The sequence below is a fragment of the Lissotriton helveticus genome, chromosome 1_1, assembly GCF_964261635.1.
Source record: "Lissotriton helveticus chromosome 1_1, aLisHel1.1, whole genome shotgun sequence".
NCBI classification, from domain to species: domain Eukaryota; kingdom Metazoa; phylum Chordata; class Amphibia; order Caudata; family Salamandridae; genus Lissotriton; species Lissotriton helveticus.
This window is the reverse complement of record NC_136057.1, coordinates 1,836,069,720-1,836,087,075: the sequence shown is the minus strand read 5'-3', so window position 1 is coordinate 1,836,087,075 and position 17,356 is coordinate 1,836,069,720.

The following is a 17,356-nucleotide window of genomic DNA, read 5'->3' as shown; positions in this document are numbered from 1 at the left end:
TTGCACTCTCTGGAGTGGGAATAGTAATTTTTACCCCTACGCTATCCAACACTTTCCCTACTGTTGCACTCTCTGGAGCGGGAATAGTATTTTTTACCCCTGCGCTATCCGACGCTTTCCCTACTGTTGCACTCACTGGAGTGGGAATAGTATTTTTTACCCCTACGCTATCCAACGCTTTCCCTACTGTTGCACTCACTGGAGTGGTAATATTAAATTTTACCCTCCTGCTATCCTACAGTAAAATATTGTACATTTTATATTAATAACTTACATTAAATATATCTTAATTTTAAGGTTATTTGAGTATTTTAAGAATGTTTTAGTTAATTATATTTATTATGTCATTAATTTTAAATTACTTTTAAGACATTTAAAAAAAATCGATATTTTGACTGACTATATTTTTTACAGACTATATTTTGGATTCGATATTTTTGTACTTACCTGTTTGTAGATAGGAATTCGATATTTTTGCATTCTATATTTTGGCAACTATATTTTTGTAAGTCTATATTTTGTCATTCTATATTATGTCAGTGATCCAGGAGAACAGTCTCTGTTGTGTCTAGTACTTCTCAACCGCTCTACATTCCAGCACTTTGCTACAAACTGCGAATTTCTACGCCACTTATGTTCTTGAAAGAGCCTCACTAACTGTGCATATTTCTGCACCAAGCAAAGGAAATCCTTCAACCTGCAAAGCATCATATCGCATTTGGAAGCTTTGAGATGATGTGAGGGTTTTTAGGGAGAAATAGCCTTTGTTGCTTCTTCTCCCATGGGAAGCATGGACATGCTGTTCCTTTCGTGCATGCCCCTTCAAATAGACCGATGGCATACTCACTCAATTGCTCAGCAAACATTCATGAATTAACCTTTTATCTTGCTGTTTTCCTTCCAAATGTCCCTCTTTTCCAACACATAGAGTTTGTCATCACTCATTCACAAGCTTCCTCTAGTCCTCCATGCCATAGGCCTTGCAAAAACTAACATGAACATAAGTATGTCAGCAAGCAGATTTAAAGCATCTCTGCTGCCCTTATGGTCATACTGCTGTCCTCTAGGTATGCTATGTCGGTGCCGAATCACCTGCAGTCATCTTCTATACAGAACCTGGATGTTCATAGGCTTGCTTGCTACTGAATGAGACTCAGTGTTTAAAGCCCCAGTGCAAGGTCAGACCAGGCATTCCACCCTGCCTCCTGCTACAGCAGGCATGATGCAGGCCTAATAAAGCAAATGCCTAACTGTGCCCTTTATTGCCTCTTTAAAAAAATCACCACCATTCATCCTATTTTACTATCAGTATAGAATCCTTCTCATATACTTGTGCTGAGTTATGCCCCCTGGTCACATGTGCACTCTACAAAACACCAAATTGAAAGAAAAAAATACAATGTATACATTGATATATAATGATAAGGCTGGGCCCTTATTTCAACTACGTGAGGAAAAGGAGGGGTTCGTGGATGTCAGGAAGGGAAAAGATTAGCAATTTTGAGGCACTAGTGCAAAAAAGAGTAGCTCAAATTGCATCTCTGTTTTTCCAAATCCAAAAAAGCGCAAATGAAAAAGAATCTGCATAATGTTTCCCCCTTCAAACTTTGCCAACATTGGCAGGATTCCAACCCTTGTTTCTTTGTGTTTGCTTTGTTCGTCCTAAGTTGGCAGGGTATGCTCAGACATAGGTCCCTTGCTCACTTTGCCACTGGATTTAAGCTAGCCTGGCTGATGAGGGATGTTACCCTGAAACCGGTCCCAGGATGCATGTTTCCAGTCCAGGGAAGACATTGCTTGGCAGTTCGGTCTGTACTGTTCCCATGAGGCACAGGGTCAAGACTGATTTACATATAGCTGTGTCTGAACTGGGGTGGCGAAATGAGCTAAAGATTGATGATGGATTCAACTGAGATATGTGACTAGGGGTGAGTGTCTGAAAAGTTTCAGCACTCAGTGCATCATCTCCTTGTGTTGGCTTTGTTCGCTCTAAGGTGGCAGGATATGCCCAAACAGGTCCCTTGCTCACTTTGCCACTGGATTCAAGCTAGCCTGGCTGAGGAGGGATGTTACCCCAAAACCAGTCCCAGGATGCTTGTTTCCAGTCCAGGGGAAAAATGACTTGGCAGTTCGGTCTGGACTGTTTTCATGAGGCACAGTGTCAAGACTAATTTGCATATAGCTGTGTCTGAACTGGAGTGGTGAAGTGAGCTAAAGAATGATGATGGATTCAACCCTGATCTGTGACTGGAGGTGAGTGTCTGAAAGGTTTCAGCGCTACGTCCATCATCTCCTTGTGTTGGCTTTGTTTGCCCTTTGTTGGCAGGGTAAGCCCAGACGTGGGTCCCTTGCTCAATCTGCCACTGGATTCAAGCTAGGCTGGCTGATGAGGGTTGTTACCCCAAATACGGTTCCAGGATGCTTGCGTCCAGTCCACGAAAGACATGGCTTGGCAGTTCGGTCTGGACTGATCCCAAAAGGCACAGGGTCAAGACTGATTTGCATATAGCTGTGTCTGAACTGGGGTGGCAAAGTGAGCTAAATAATGATGATGCATTCAACCCAGATCTGTGACTGGGGGTGAGTGTTTGAAAAGTTTCAGCACTCTATACATCATCTCCTTGTGTCCACAAGAGATAGAATGCATTGCCACTGAGCTATAGCTCCCTGGTTTTCTTGTGCAGTTCATAAGATACCATCAGCAACGTACAGGCCTCTATTGCACATGAAAAAGGATAACCATGATATAGAGAAAATTTGAAAGGCTACAGATATGGAAACCAGTGTGGTCCAGTGGGTAAGTTCTTGACTTCCAGTCAGACAACCAGGGTTCAAACCCCTAGTTGGCACCAGGTGAGTGATTGCGGTGAAGCCTGCGCACATGAATTGGTAAGTAAAGTGTGCTGAGTTTGGCCTGGCTGACGAATGGTGGATAACAGTATTGCTGGCGTGTGTGCACTGGGGCACAACAGCAGGAGGACCTTGGGCGTATGTTTACAAAGAAAATGAAATAGCATGGTGATAACCTTCTTGTATTAACGCTGCGCTCTGTCACTTTGGAAACGCAGGGCTGCACAGCATTTACAACAATACGGTCCAGCCCTGCATTTCCCCCTGAGCTGGCGGTAATTACAGCTGCCTAGGGCGAATGTAGGCACCATAGTGCAAAGGTGCCTGAGTTGTGGTTATGATTGTTTATGGTCAGGGAGGCGTCCCTTCCTGCACATAAATAGTCTTAAATGCCGTTTTGTATCTTCTATGTGGGCTGCTTTGTGCAGCACATATAGAAACAGCAAAACACCATGCATGATTGTTTATGTGAAGAAAGGTGGCCCTTCCTGCACATAAATAATCCTTTTAAAAATGACACATTGCAACTTCTATGTGTGGTGCACAATGCAGTACACATAGAAACAGCAAAATCGAGGAGAAATAAAGCATTTCTCCTTGTTTTGCCAGGGAGAGACCAGGTTTTCTCCGGTCTTAATTCTGGCGCTGCCCAATATTTACGTCTCCATTATAAATATTGGGGCAGCATCAAAATCAATGGGTGTTGCGGAGAAACATCCACCGCAACACCCATTGCACGCCCCTTGCACGCTAAGTAGAGCATGAAAGTGTGCCTTATTTACAAGTCAGCGTTAAGCCACGTTAAGTGGCTAACACTAACTTGAAAATAACTTATCGACAAAGGAACGTTGAAAAAGTGACGTTCCTGTGGCGATAGGGGCTTGTAAATATGCCTCCTTGTGTTCCCCCTGTCTAAGGTAAATGTTACAATTCAAGAGCCAAAACATGGATATCTGAATGTCTCTCCTGGCAGCACTCAGAAGCTTCGGAACAAACGTATTCAGCAGCAGGATAAACAGTCAAGCATTGCCCAACACATTATGCGTTTGCAACTTGCATATCTCTGCTTCCAAATTGTGATGGCTGTAGTTGAACTTTGGATCGATCAGTCTGTGGGAGTGTTTTTTTTATGTTTGCAGGCGCTGCACGTCCACAGGTCAATGAAGGCAGCAGCCTTGAACGCTGAAATAACAAAATTGCTCTTTACAAAATAAAATCAATAAGCTAGAATTTTACTGTTACCTTTAGGAATATTTGGACGCAGGAAGAAGTAAATAAAACATACAGTCTTTCACAGTATTGTATACATTTTTATTTTCTGACCTATTCGTGTCGTGTTGGTTGCACTCAAATTGGATTGCTTTGGTATCACATATTTTATCCAAATTTAACAGCAACATTTTAAAAGTAAGCATTCTATTTAGCCGATGGTATTTTAGCCGGTGCGTTTTCTTCTTTCAATGACTATTCAATAACTGAAATATTAGGGGGCAGATTTACAAGCCCCTTGCGTCACTTTTACGCTGCTGTTGCGTCACCTTTCTGACGCAACGAAGGCATAAAAAATGTGCCAAATTAACTACGTGACACATCAAGGGAGATGCTTCACGTTGTAAAACCCTGCGTGATATTATAACTGCGTCAGGTATAATGTATTCAGGGTAGGCATTCCCACTCAGGAAAGCCTCGTAAAAGCGGCACAGTGAAATCTACAAGACTTTTAGGACGCCACTGCGTCAAAACCTTATGCCTGCTTGAAGCAGGCATAAGGAGTTATGCAGTGTATTGGAAATAGGCTACCACGCATTGCTGAAGTTGTTGCGACACAACTCCAGCAATGCGTGACTTTTCCACCAACGGATGCGTCAGAATTTCTGACGCATCTGTCAATCCTTGCGCCATAGTGCGCCGTATTGTAAAGGGTGTTTCACTCAAGCGCAGGTAAAATGACAAACCTATACAGATGCGTCAGTTTCTTTTAAATCTGCCCCAAAGTTTCCTTTAAGTGTTGGTCAGATGCAGAATGGCATTTCTTCATGGATAAAACCTGGTGAATGCCATTGCTTGGTATTCTTTGAGGTTCAAATCATGGCCTGTGATATGACTGCTGCCATGCCTATGATTTTAGTAAAAATACACCACGGCATCCATCTTGCACGATAAAGTGCAATACAATATAATAGCTGACTTTATAAGAGTGTTCTATGAAGGAGTCATCCAAACCTGGAGGTAGCAAGCCACCTTTTTACCTTAAAGAGAATAAGTAGAGTTCAAGATACTATAACCTACGCAAGCACGTTTTACCGAATATAAAGGTGCTGGGCTTATGACCAGGAAATTATGTAGCCTTATTACCAGGATTTAACCGGAATTCCTGACCCTGATTCCTATTCTGGTTATTTATTTTGTTTTCAAAAAAGAAACAACAATGTTATCTGATTGTTAAAAGAACAGCAAAGTAATCGCACTGGCCCACAGTACTGCGATTACTCTAGAGTACTCACACACAGCAGAGTAAAGTTGAACGTATTACCTCCTAAGGTATGGCCCTAAATCTTCTTTCTTGCACAGCAATCACTGGACGTTTTGTTTATAAGGCGCTAGTGTAGGGGTGAAACTCTTCACATGGCAAGGAAAAATGTGCCACCCGTGGTCGACTCCTCGCTTGCCTGGTTATTTCCCCCAAAGGACCTGACAAGCTGTGGGTGCACTGGAGGTGACTCTGTTAGCCAGGTGTACCCTATGCATGATATGTTGTGACTAGGGCCCCATCCACCAGGTAATATGTAGACTGGCAAGTCGTGGCAGCTGATTCGGGCCAGAGGGCACGTTACTTCCTATCTGTCTCTTAAGAAGGGAGACAAACTACGACTCCTTCTCTGGAGAATTAATGCATTTCAACTTAACTGGAGACCTCACTTTTTTTATGTGTGGTGTTCTGTCGGTGTAGCATGTTGCCCATCTTTTGAAGCTGGGAGCAGCATGCAGAGAGAATGGTGTCCTAAACAGAACATGACTTAAGCTTGGTAAAAATGATGGTCTATTTTCAGGTTATCTTTGCTGTTCCTTTGCAAGTAACATCTTTTATGCTGCTGCCTCTGGTGCTCTCACCAAGAAACCAGGGGGTGTATTATAGAAAATATGCCCAGGGGTGCAATGGGCATGTGTCATCAAAATGCCCCGGGGGTGCCCAAAGCAATTACAAAAGGAGCCTAGACACTTGTGCGGCCTCTTCTGTAATGCAGATAGTGCTGGTGCTACATGGCCGCCAATGCTCTCTCAAGAGGGTGTTCCCTCATTTGCACTGGGACATTGAGGTTACGTAGTTTTCGGTTCCGCTTTGTATTCAGCCGCCATTTTGTGCTTAGTCGCCATTTTATGTTGCCTCACTCAGGCAGCACGGCTAACGAGGTAAATATGGTATTTTTGCCTTTTCAGCTGCTCCGTGTCTTTTCTGTTAAAGGACAACCGTTGTCCTTGTTTACGAAACCGATGTCAGGGTCTGGCCGAGTTCGTAAAGCCACGTCTAGACTGATTAATCCATGTCTTACTCCACTGTTTGGGTCCCACCATTCTTCTCTACTTTATCTTGTTTAACTGGCCTTCACCATTCTCTTCGTGTTTTCTCTTGTTACATAGCCCTTCCTTTGAAGCATTCTACACATGTACTACCACCTGCAAATTGAATTACGGGCACTAGTGTTGATTAACCTGAGGGGAGGAGAGCACACGGGGTCTGAAAGGAGGGTGTGTTTTAGACATCCGATAGCTTTTTTTCGAACTATTCCTATTTGTCAGTTTTGTGTGTAATGGGAGTTGTCATTGTAAACTTGTTCTGTATAATAGACTGTACGCCACGGAATGAAGTGGCAGTCTCTTGAGAACCTACCTGTGTGGTACTGCTTAGATAACTGTGCTTAGCTGCAGCTAATAAATCTGCTTTTCTACGCCTAACAGAGTGTCTCGTGACTCTGTCTGTCGAGGCAGGTGAACCCGGAGATCCTAGGCGTGCCCTGCGCAGCCTGGCCCATAGGATCAGGTTCTCCAATTGGCGGCCCAACGTGTGGGAGACTTCAGCGGTAGTAGTTTTTTGCCAGAGAGGCGTGAGGAGCTACGCAAGAAAATTTCGAGGGATTTCGCGAACCACGTGAGCGACCCCTGCATGTCGAAGTGGACCGAAGGTCTTTTGAAGCGTGGCTACTCCTTCCCGACGGCTGCTGACGACTGCTGCCCTGACTGTCGCACTGCCTTGGCCCTCTGGTGATGATTAGTATCGCGAGACGTTAGACGGACATCTGTTGGTGTGAGAAAAACACTTAGTTAAGTATTTGTGGGTAGCGCCCACTCTTTGTTTTTTTGTTTTTGTTATTCGATTAGCGCGCTAACCGAAGCCAAGGGGTAAGTGCGTTTGTGCTGTGACTATATTGTCTAAAACCCCCCTTGACGTTTGTAAGGAAGTCCAGTTCGTTACGAAATGCCTGGATTTAGTAAGTTTAGGAAATTTTGCTGTTTTGGTTGTTCTAGGGATTCCCGGCTAGAGGATTCTTGTCCGATTCCTCCAGTTGGAACTCCCACTTACGAGCTCTACTCAAAACATGGTTTGGGTACTATTGTTTTTAACGAAGCATGGATTGGATATACCAAGAAAGATGGTGTTCTACAGTGGCCACACAATGGTTGTTTTGAGCCTGATATATTAGATGATTTGGAAGCAATTCTATTTAAGAGAAAAGCCCGGCCGGCAATGTTTGACTCTTTCCGCCTCTAGCGTAAAGAAGCCAAACAGAAATAAATTAAGCAACTGAAGAAAGACAAGAAAGAGCAGAGCATGACGATTTTACAGGCTGCCCAACAGTTTAAAAATGATGAAGCTGATCAGGTGATTGAGGTGTCGGAAAGACAACATCGTATGGCAATAGATAGATGTTATCCTGTGTTACCTACTGCATCAAAGAGTAAAAATCCTGACGAAGATTCTTTTATGTCCCATCTGCTGACATTACCTCCACCCTATGTGTTAGGTGCCAGTGCACCGCCATTACAACCTGCTGTTAATCCAACTGTTTTGGTTCCTGCACAATTGCCTATTCCTGTGATTCCAGCTCCACCCCCTTTGCCAGCGACTTCTGTACCCCAATCTTCTGTGCCTCTGTCTCCTTCATCTGTCGTTTCTTTTGCTACGGATTCTTCTTCTGTTTTACAGAATACGTTGTCTCCTGTTTTAGTGTCAGATTCCCCTACAGCTCGACAGCGTTTAGTTGACACTGTTTCAGGTCTTCTGTCGCCTTTTCTTGGGTCTCATTACTTTTCTCCTGCGTCGTCTCGAAGACAATCTCGTAGTCAGATTCCAGATTTGGAGGAACGGACTAAGTTAGACTCTCTTGCTCGTAATTGGATTGTGAGTAGTGAACAGTATAGTGTGCGTGATATTTTAGATACTTTCCTCCAATGGAACGCGCCTACACAGAGATACGTTTTCAATGCTATGTGCGATATTCTTATTAAAGGATGGGGAGATGTGGATTTGGATTCACACCCTCCGGATTTATTCAAAATACAGGATCAATTTGATAATGGACTTATTGTGGGTCCTGCTGTAGAGCGTGCTATTCAAAAGCTTGTTACTTTCCGTACTGCCTTTTTCTCTCAAAATTCTCTTGAGCCTGATCCCACGGTTCATCGTAAAATGGCGCAATATCCTATGCGAGAAGTTCCTCCAATATGGAGAGATGAGGTTCCTCAAGCAGGTGCTAATCCAGGTATTCCTGCTCATTTTCAGCGTATATGGGTACATGATCCTTGGAAAAGGTCAGAAGTATTGGCACTTAAACAGTCTTTACCGGACCTTCGTAAGAATCCTGCTGGTTATTATAAAGAGTTGTCCCAGACTGTTGATGCCTGCATTATGAATTTGGCAGAAATTGATTTACTTATGGGAAATGTAGTCCCACAAGCGATATGGACCAGGATTCGTAAACAGGATCATGATGCAGCTTTAGGCGTTAATTGGGCTGCTATTTTAGCAGCAGATGCAGGACAAATAGGTGGTGCCAAACCTGATGATTTAATTACGGAATTGCCTGGTAAAATAATAGATACCAACCAGACCACAGACAACATGACGGCCCTCAAACACGCCACCCGCAAACACCACCAACTGATCCGCGCCACAAAGAAGACAGCCTTCAAGGAACGACTGGACAACAACACCCACAACAGCAAGGAACTCTTCAGCATCGTCAAAGAGCTCTCCAACCCCGACGCCGGAAACAATGACATCACTCGCTCGCAGGACCTCTGCGACTCCCTCGCAGCCTTCTTCCACGACAAGATCGCCAACATTCACAACAGCTTCGGCCCACCAACCACAAACCCCACCACCGAACCGATACCCCCCACCGCCACCCTCCGCACCTGGACCCCAGTCAGCACCGAAGACACAACACGCACAATGAACACCATCCACTCCGGATCCCCTACGGACCCCTGCCCACACCACATCTTCAACACGGCCGACCACATCATCGCACCCCACCTCCGCGACATCATCAACGCCTCCTTCAACACCGCCACCTTCCCGGAGTGCTGGAAACACGCCGAGATCAGTCCCCTGCTGAAGAAACCAACTGCAGACCCCTCCGACCTCAAGAACTACCGCCCCATCTCGCTCCTCCCGTTTCCTGCCAAAGTCATCGAGAAGACCGTCAACAGACAGCTAGCCGCCTTCCTCGAGACCAACGGATCCCTCGACCACTCGCAATCCGGCTTCTGAGCCAACCACAGCACGGAGACCGCCCTCATCGCAGCCACAGACGACTTCAGATCCCTAATGGACAACGGGGAAACTGCGGCCCTCATCCTCCTGGACCTCTCCGCAGCGTTCGACACTGTCTGCCACCGCACCCTGGTACAGCGCCTGAACAACACCGGCATCCAGGAGAAGGCCCTGGAGTGGATCACCTCATTCCTCGCCGGAAGAACCCAGAGAGTCCGCCTCCCCCCGTTCCGGTCAGCGGCCACCGAAGTCATCTGCGGCGTTCGACAAGGGTCATCGCTCAGCCCCACCCTCTTCAACGTCTACATGAGCCCCCTCGCAACCATCGCACGTCAACACAACCTCAAGATCATCACCTACGCCGACGACACCCAGCTGATCCTCTCCCTCACCAGCGACCCGGACGCCGCCAGAGCCAGACTACACGAAGGGATGAAAGACGTCGCCGAATGGATGAAGAACAGCCGCCTGAAACTGAACTCAGACAAGACGGAGGTCCTCATCCTGGGATCATCACCCTCCACCTGGGACGACTCCTGGTGGCCCCCCACCCTGGGAGCCACCCCCAAGCCAACGGACCACGCACGCAACCTAGGCTTCATCCTAGACTCCTCCCTCTCGATGACCAGACAAGTCAACGCCGTCTCGTCTTCATGCTTCAACACCCTGCGCATGCTTCGAAAGATCTTCCGGTGGATCCCCACCGAGACCAGGAAGTCGGTCACCAGTCGGCTGGACTACGGGAACGCCCTCTACGCCGGCACCGCCGCCAAACTCCAGAAGAAACTCCAACAGATCCAGAACGCCTCAGCACGACTCATCCTGGACATCCCCCGACACAGCCACATCTCCGAACACCTGAGAGACCTGCACTGGCTCCTCGTCAACAAAAGAATCACGTTCCGACTCCTCACTCACGCACACAAGGCCCTCCACGACCTGGGCCCCAAGTTCCTCAACAGCCGCCTGACCTACCACAAGCCCACCCGCCAGCTCCGCTCCGCCAGCCCCGCTCTCGCCACCGTCCCCCGCATCCGCAGAGCCACCGCCGGAGGAAGATCCTTCTCCTACCTGGCAGCCAAGACATGGAACTCCCTCCCCATCCACCTCCGGAAAACGCAAGACCATCTCGCCTTCAGGAAGCAACTCAAGACCTGGCTGTTCGAGCAGTAGCGTTCCCCCCACAGCGCCTTGAGACCCTCCGGGTGAGCAGTGCGCTATACAAATGCCTATGATTGAGTGATTGATTGATTGATGAAAACTATGATGCCTGCGGTGCGCGTTAATTGGGATAAGTTAGCGGCGTGCAAACAAAAGACGGATGAAAGTGTCTCTGATTTCTTTACTCGTTTCGAAGAGACTTTCATCGATCATAGTGGTCAAGACATGAGTACTGAAGGTGGACAGCGATTGGTCGTAGATAAATTTGTCTTTAATTTACTTCCAGAATTATCACATAAATTGAAACAATCAGAGAGTTCGTGGGCCGTTTCTTCAACTGCCCAGATATTAGCTACTGCTCAGTATTACGAGAATAGAGATAAGGAAGATAAGGAAAAAGTGGAGAAAAAGACTAAGGAATTAAAAACGAAGGTTCTTCTGCAACAGGCTTATCCCCCTCGTTCTGCTCAGCCCCAATTTCAACAGCCTCCACAGTTTCAGAAGTTGTTGCAGAAACCGGTATCCTCAGTTCCACGAGTTCCGTTGGGTCCTAATCAATGCGCCTATTGCAAAGAAGAAGGTCATTTTAAGAACGCTTGTCCGATTTTATTGCAGCGTTATAGTGGATCGTTAGTACCACGGGGTCGTGGTGATTCTCGGTCCGCATCCAGGGGTAGGGGACGTGGTGCGTTGACTCAGGAACGACGTCCCTCTCCCCCTCAGGACTCTACGAATTACTTTGATCAACGGAATTCTTAGTCCGCACAATATTACAACAATGACTATTGTCTTGATAATGAGGACGTTGATTTTCATACTAGCTAGGACAGCCATAGACAAAGTAAGGGAGTCGTATCAGTTCCAGTGGATCAGGAAGGACCTTATGTTAATGTTGTGGCATTAGGTGTTACAGAACCATTTCTCTTGGATACTGGTGCAATGAGAAGTTCCATAATGCATTCCAAACTCCCTGGGGCACCTTTGTCTGGCTAAACGAATGTTTCTGTAGGATTCTCTGGCGCCCCAGTTACTAACCCGGTCTCTTGTCCTTTACCCATTTCTATTGGTCCGTACGATTTGGAAGCTCTGCTTCTTTTAACAACGGGTTGTGGAGAGAATTTACTGGGTTTGGACTTATTGAAATGTTTGCATGCTACACTGTATTGTTCACCCTCTGGTGTACATCTCACTTTGGGTGATAAATTGACTTCTCCGATGTATGTATCTAAAGAACAGCTGCCACTTGAACTGCGTTCACTTCCTGCTACACTTTGGGCTACGGGTCCGAATGATGTGGGTTTGCTTCAAATTCCACCGTATGTGATTACTGTTAAGCCTGACGTTAAGTTGCCACGTGTTCCTCAATACAAAATATCTAACGATGGGGAGAGAGCTTTGTTGGCTATTGTTCATGACTTGGTTCAGAAGGGTGTGGTCGAAGAGACTAGAGGGAATATTTGTAATAGCCCTGTTTTACCTATTCTTAAATGCACTGATCCTTCTCAGCCACCTGTGTATTGTTTTGTGATTGATCTTCGAGAGGTCAACAAAATTGTTGTCCCTCAGTTTCCTGTTGTGCCGAGTATCACTGCTTTGCTCACTATGATTCCTGCTTCAGCAGTTTGGTTTTCGGTTATTGATCTTAAAAATGCTTTCTTTAGCATTCCTATTGCTGAAGTAAGTAGGGATCTCTTTGGCTTCTCTCTCGGAGGCCGAAGCTTCCGGTTTAAGCGTGCACCTCAAGGCTATTGTGAAAGTCCTTCAATATACAGCCAAGCTTTGAAATCCCAGCTTGACACCTTTTCTTTGCCCTTGGGTGCTACTCTTATTCAATATGTGGATGATTTGTTAGTGGCTGCTGACTCGGAAAATGTTTGTAAAAATGCAACTGTGTCGCTTTTACAGCATTTGTCTGATTTACATCATAAAGTATCATCTTCTAAGTTACAATATTGCCGACAAGAGATTACCTATTTAGATCATCTCTTGTCGAAGGAGGGAAGGCGATTGACCCCAGAACGTGTTCATGCAATTGCACGGATGCCTGTACTATCCACACAAAGAGAGGTGCGTGCTTTCTTAGGCATTACCTCTTATTGTAGACAGTGGATTCCGAATTTTTCCCTACTTGCTAAACCCCTGTTGGCACTCACTCTTAAAGATACACCCCAGCCTCTTCCTTGGACTGATGAATGTCAAAAGAGTTTTTCTGACTTACGTACTGCTTTGTGTTCTGCTCTTGTGTTGGGTACTCCAAATTACAGTAAACCTTTTACGCTCTATGTTCATGAAAGGGAAGGTTGCGCATTATCAGTTCTGACGCAACAATTTGGTGACAAACTCTGGCCGTGTGCCTATTTTTCGGCTACATTAGATCCGGTAGCTAAGGCATTACCCAGTTGCCTTAGAGCAACAGCAGCAGCGGCGATTTCTATTCGTCAATCTGCTGGACTAGTGTTAGATCATACTCTCAATGTTATGGTGCCACATTCAGTAGATACTCTTCTTAGCAGGACGAAAACCCAGCACTTAACAAGCGCCCGTTTGGCTGGATATGAGTTGACACTTTTAGCTAGTCATATACATATCAGAAGATGTAATGTTTTGAATCCAGCAACATTGTTGCCTATTTTGGATGAGAAAAATGTACAAGATCAGCATGATTGTTTTCTTCTTACAGAAGAAGAAACAAAGGGTCGAATAGATCTGAAGGAAACACCACTTGTGGATCCGGATGGGATCCTGTGGGTAGATGGGTCTTGTTTCAAACTTCCTAATGGCGAGACGATAGCTGCTTATGCTGTTACAACCTTGCACACAGTGGTAGAAGCTGCACGTATTTCGCAGAATTCAGCGCAAGCTGCAGAGTTGATTGCATTGACAAGAGCATGTGTGTTGGCCAAAGGGAAAAGAGTGACTGTTTATACCAACAGCCAATATGCGTTTGGCGTTGCCCATAGTTTTGGCCGTTTGTGGAGGGAAAGAGGATTCTTTACCTCCCACGGCCCTAAAATACAGCATGGTCAGTTAGTAACTGACCTTCTCGAATCACTTGCTTTGCCTACTCAAATAGCGATTGTAAAGTGCAGTGCACATAAAAAGATTATTGATTACGTGGGTCAAGGAAATGCGTTTGCGGATGAAATAGCGAGAGAAACAGCGAGGAATGTGGAAAGTCGCATGTATGTTGCGGGCCCTGCAAGATGGGTCGCAGAAGGAGGTATGTGTGAAGACACAGTAGAAAGCGTGAAAGCGATTCAGAAGGAGGCCACCGAGAAAGAATTGAGTACGTGGAGAGAGAGTACGGGAATGTTGGATACAATGGGATGTTGGACGGAATTGTCAGAGCATCAGCGATGGTTGTTACCGAATGCATATGTACTGCCTGTAGTTACTATGGCTCATGGACCAGCCCATATTAATTCAAGGGGTATATGTAAACTTTTAGCTCCAGTATGGCAAAATGAAGTCATTCCTAAATGTGCAGAAAATGTGGTGAAACATTGCATTGTTTGTTTGATGCACAATCCAGGAAAGGGAACTCCAACTCCAGCAGGTCACTTTGCTCCCCCTACGTATCCATTTGAGGTACTGCAAATAGACTATATCCATATGGAACGTTTTAACAATCTCAAGTATGTCCTGGTGGTGGTTTGTGCCTTTTCCAGATGGATAGAGGCCTACCCCCTAAAGGACAATACTGCCTTGTCCACTGCTAAAGTCCTTCTGAAGGAATTTTTCCCAAGGTTTGGTTTGCCGCGCATTGTCTGGAGTGACAATGGAAGTGAATTCGTAGGCCAAATTATGCAGAAGGTTTGTGTGGGCCTGGGTATTAGACAAAAATTCCATGCGGCAAACCATCCTCAGTCAGCGGGTTTGGTAGAGTGCTATACTGGCACTCTCAAACTTAAGTTAGCAAAGATTCAGGCCAGCACAGGCCTTTCTTGGCCTGATGCCTTGCCTTTGGCACTTCTTTCAACTCGTTTGGGGCTTAGCCCATATGAGATTGTTTTTGGACGCCCAGCCAATGTTTGGGGAGTCTCCAGACCCAAAAAGTACTCAGACATTCCGTATCCGCTGTTGGTTGACTACTTGCATGACCTCACCACTAAATTACATGTTTTTCGTCAACAGGTCCAAAACGCTTTGCCAAAGGCCTCCTCAGATCCAGGACACTCCATCCAACCCGGGGATTGGGTCTGTCTGAAGAATTTCCAGAGGAAAAAGAACTTGGAACCTCGTTGGGGGCCACCGAGACAAGTGTTACTGTACAACTCGTACAGCTGTCAAGGTCCTGGGAAAGAAAAACTGGATCCACGGCGTGCATTGAAAACGGGTACCATTGCCTTTACCTTTTGACCAGTGGGTCCAAGAAGGTGTTGGTGATAGCGAAGGCGAGAAGGTGCCCAGATTTGTACCGTTCAGCAGTGCACGCCTGGATTTGACTAGCTCGGAGAAGGAAGACGATGACGTCTTACAGGAAGCTGTACCTGTGCATTTAAGACTCAACACAACAGATCCTGAAAATGCATTTAAGGACCAAACGACACCTGGAAAGAGACGATACAATCTGAGAAGGAGGTTGCCTAAAGACAATTAATTTTGTGTTAAATAATTTTGTTTGTATTTCAAAAGAAACGTTCCTTTTTCCTTTATCCATCAAGTTGCAGGGTCACGGTAGGAGTCTTGAGCTGTGACCTGAATAGTGACTAGGTCAACAGGACTTGCAGTGTCATAGGACGGCTAACAATCACAGCCAAGTGATTAAGGAAGATTATCGTGAGCAACGCCTTTAGATAATGGATAGTATAGGAAAAGGGAGTGATATTAAAATGATGAAAAGAGATCATTATAAGAAATTATTATTTAGTCGTTGTGGCGTAGCATTGTGTGTTTTAGTATGTTTATGTAGTTTATTAGCATGCATAGGATGGCTTATACATATCCTACAGTTGGTACCTGTTCCTACTTCTGTTCCTCTAACTCCCTCTACTACTGTTTCTCCGCATACATTTTACTCACTCCCAGACCACGAGCAAATGAGAAGAATGGAATATCTTAACAATTCGTTTATTCAATTGTTACACCAGCATCAATTGATAGTAAATACTACTGATTGTTGGGTCTATGGTCTTATACCACATAATACAGAAAGAGGAATGCCATATTTAGTCCTCCCATTTTCTTATGAAGGCTCTGCTTGGGCTTATCTGGTGGCTGGCCTGAGCATGGGACTCACGTCTGAGCATACCCATCCCACTCGGGGTGACAATTGCAAAAATAATAGTTGATGGACAGAATGCAGAACAATGTCATACATTCACCCCAGTACAAAGATCTGGGCCTAAACCCATCGTTTTTTTGCACTCCACACCACCCCAGTTCAGACATGGCCATATGCAAATCAGCCTTGACCCTGTGCCTCATAGGAACTGTCCAGCCCGAACTGCCAAGCCATGTCTTTCCTGGATCGGAATCAAGCATCCTAGGACCGGTTTCTGGCTGTCAGCCGTCTTCAGCCAGGATAGCTTGACTCCAGTGGTGAGGAGAGCATGGGACTCACGTCTGAGCATACCCATCCCACTCGGGGTGACAATTGCAAAAATAATAGTTGATGGACAGAATGCAGAACAATGTCATACATTCACACCAGCACAAAGATCTGGGCCTAAATCCATCATTTTTTTGCACTCCACACCACCCCAGTTCAGACATGGCCATATGCAAATCTGCCTTGACCCTGTGCCTCATGGGAACAGTCCAGCCCAAACTGCCAAGCCATGTCTCTCCTGGACCGGAATCAAGCATCCTAGGACCGGTTTATGGCTAACAGCCGTCTTCAGCCAGGATAGCTTGACTCCAGTGGTGAGGAGAGCATGGGACTCACGTCTGAGCATACCCATCCTACTAGGGGTGACAATTGCAAAAATAATAGTTGATGGACAGAATGCAGAACAATGTCATACATTCACCCCAGTACAAAGATCTGGGCCTAAATCCATCGTTTTTTTGCACTCCACACCACCCCAGTTCAGACATGGCCATATGCAAATCAGCCTTGACCCTGTGCCTCATAGGAACTGTCCAGCCCGAACTGCCAAGCCATGTCTTTCCTGGACCGGAATCAAGCATCCTAGGACCGGTTTATGGCTATCAGCCGTCTTCAGCCAGGATAGCTTGACTCCAGTGGTGAGGAGAGCATGGGACTCACGTCTGAGCATACCCATCCTACTAGGGGTGACAATTGCAAAAATAATACTTGATGGACAGAATGCAGAACAATGTCATACATTCACCCCAGTACAAAGATCTGGGCCTAAATCCATCGTTTTTTTGCACTCCACACCACCCCAGTTCAGACATGTCCATATGCAAATCAGCCTTGACCCTGTGCCTCATGGGAACAGTCCAGCCCAAACTGCCAAGCCATGTCTTTCCTGGACCGGAATCAAGCATCCTAGGACCGGTTTCTGGCTATCAGCCGTCTTCAGCCAGGATAGCTAGACTCCAGTGGTGAGGAGAGTATGGGACTCACGTCTGAGCATACCCATCCCACTCGGGCTGACAATT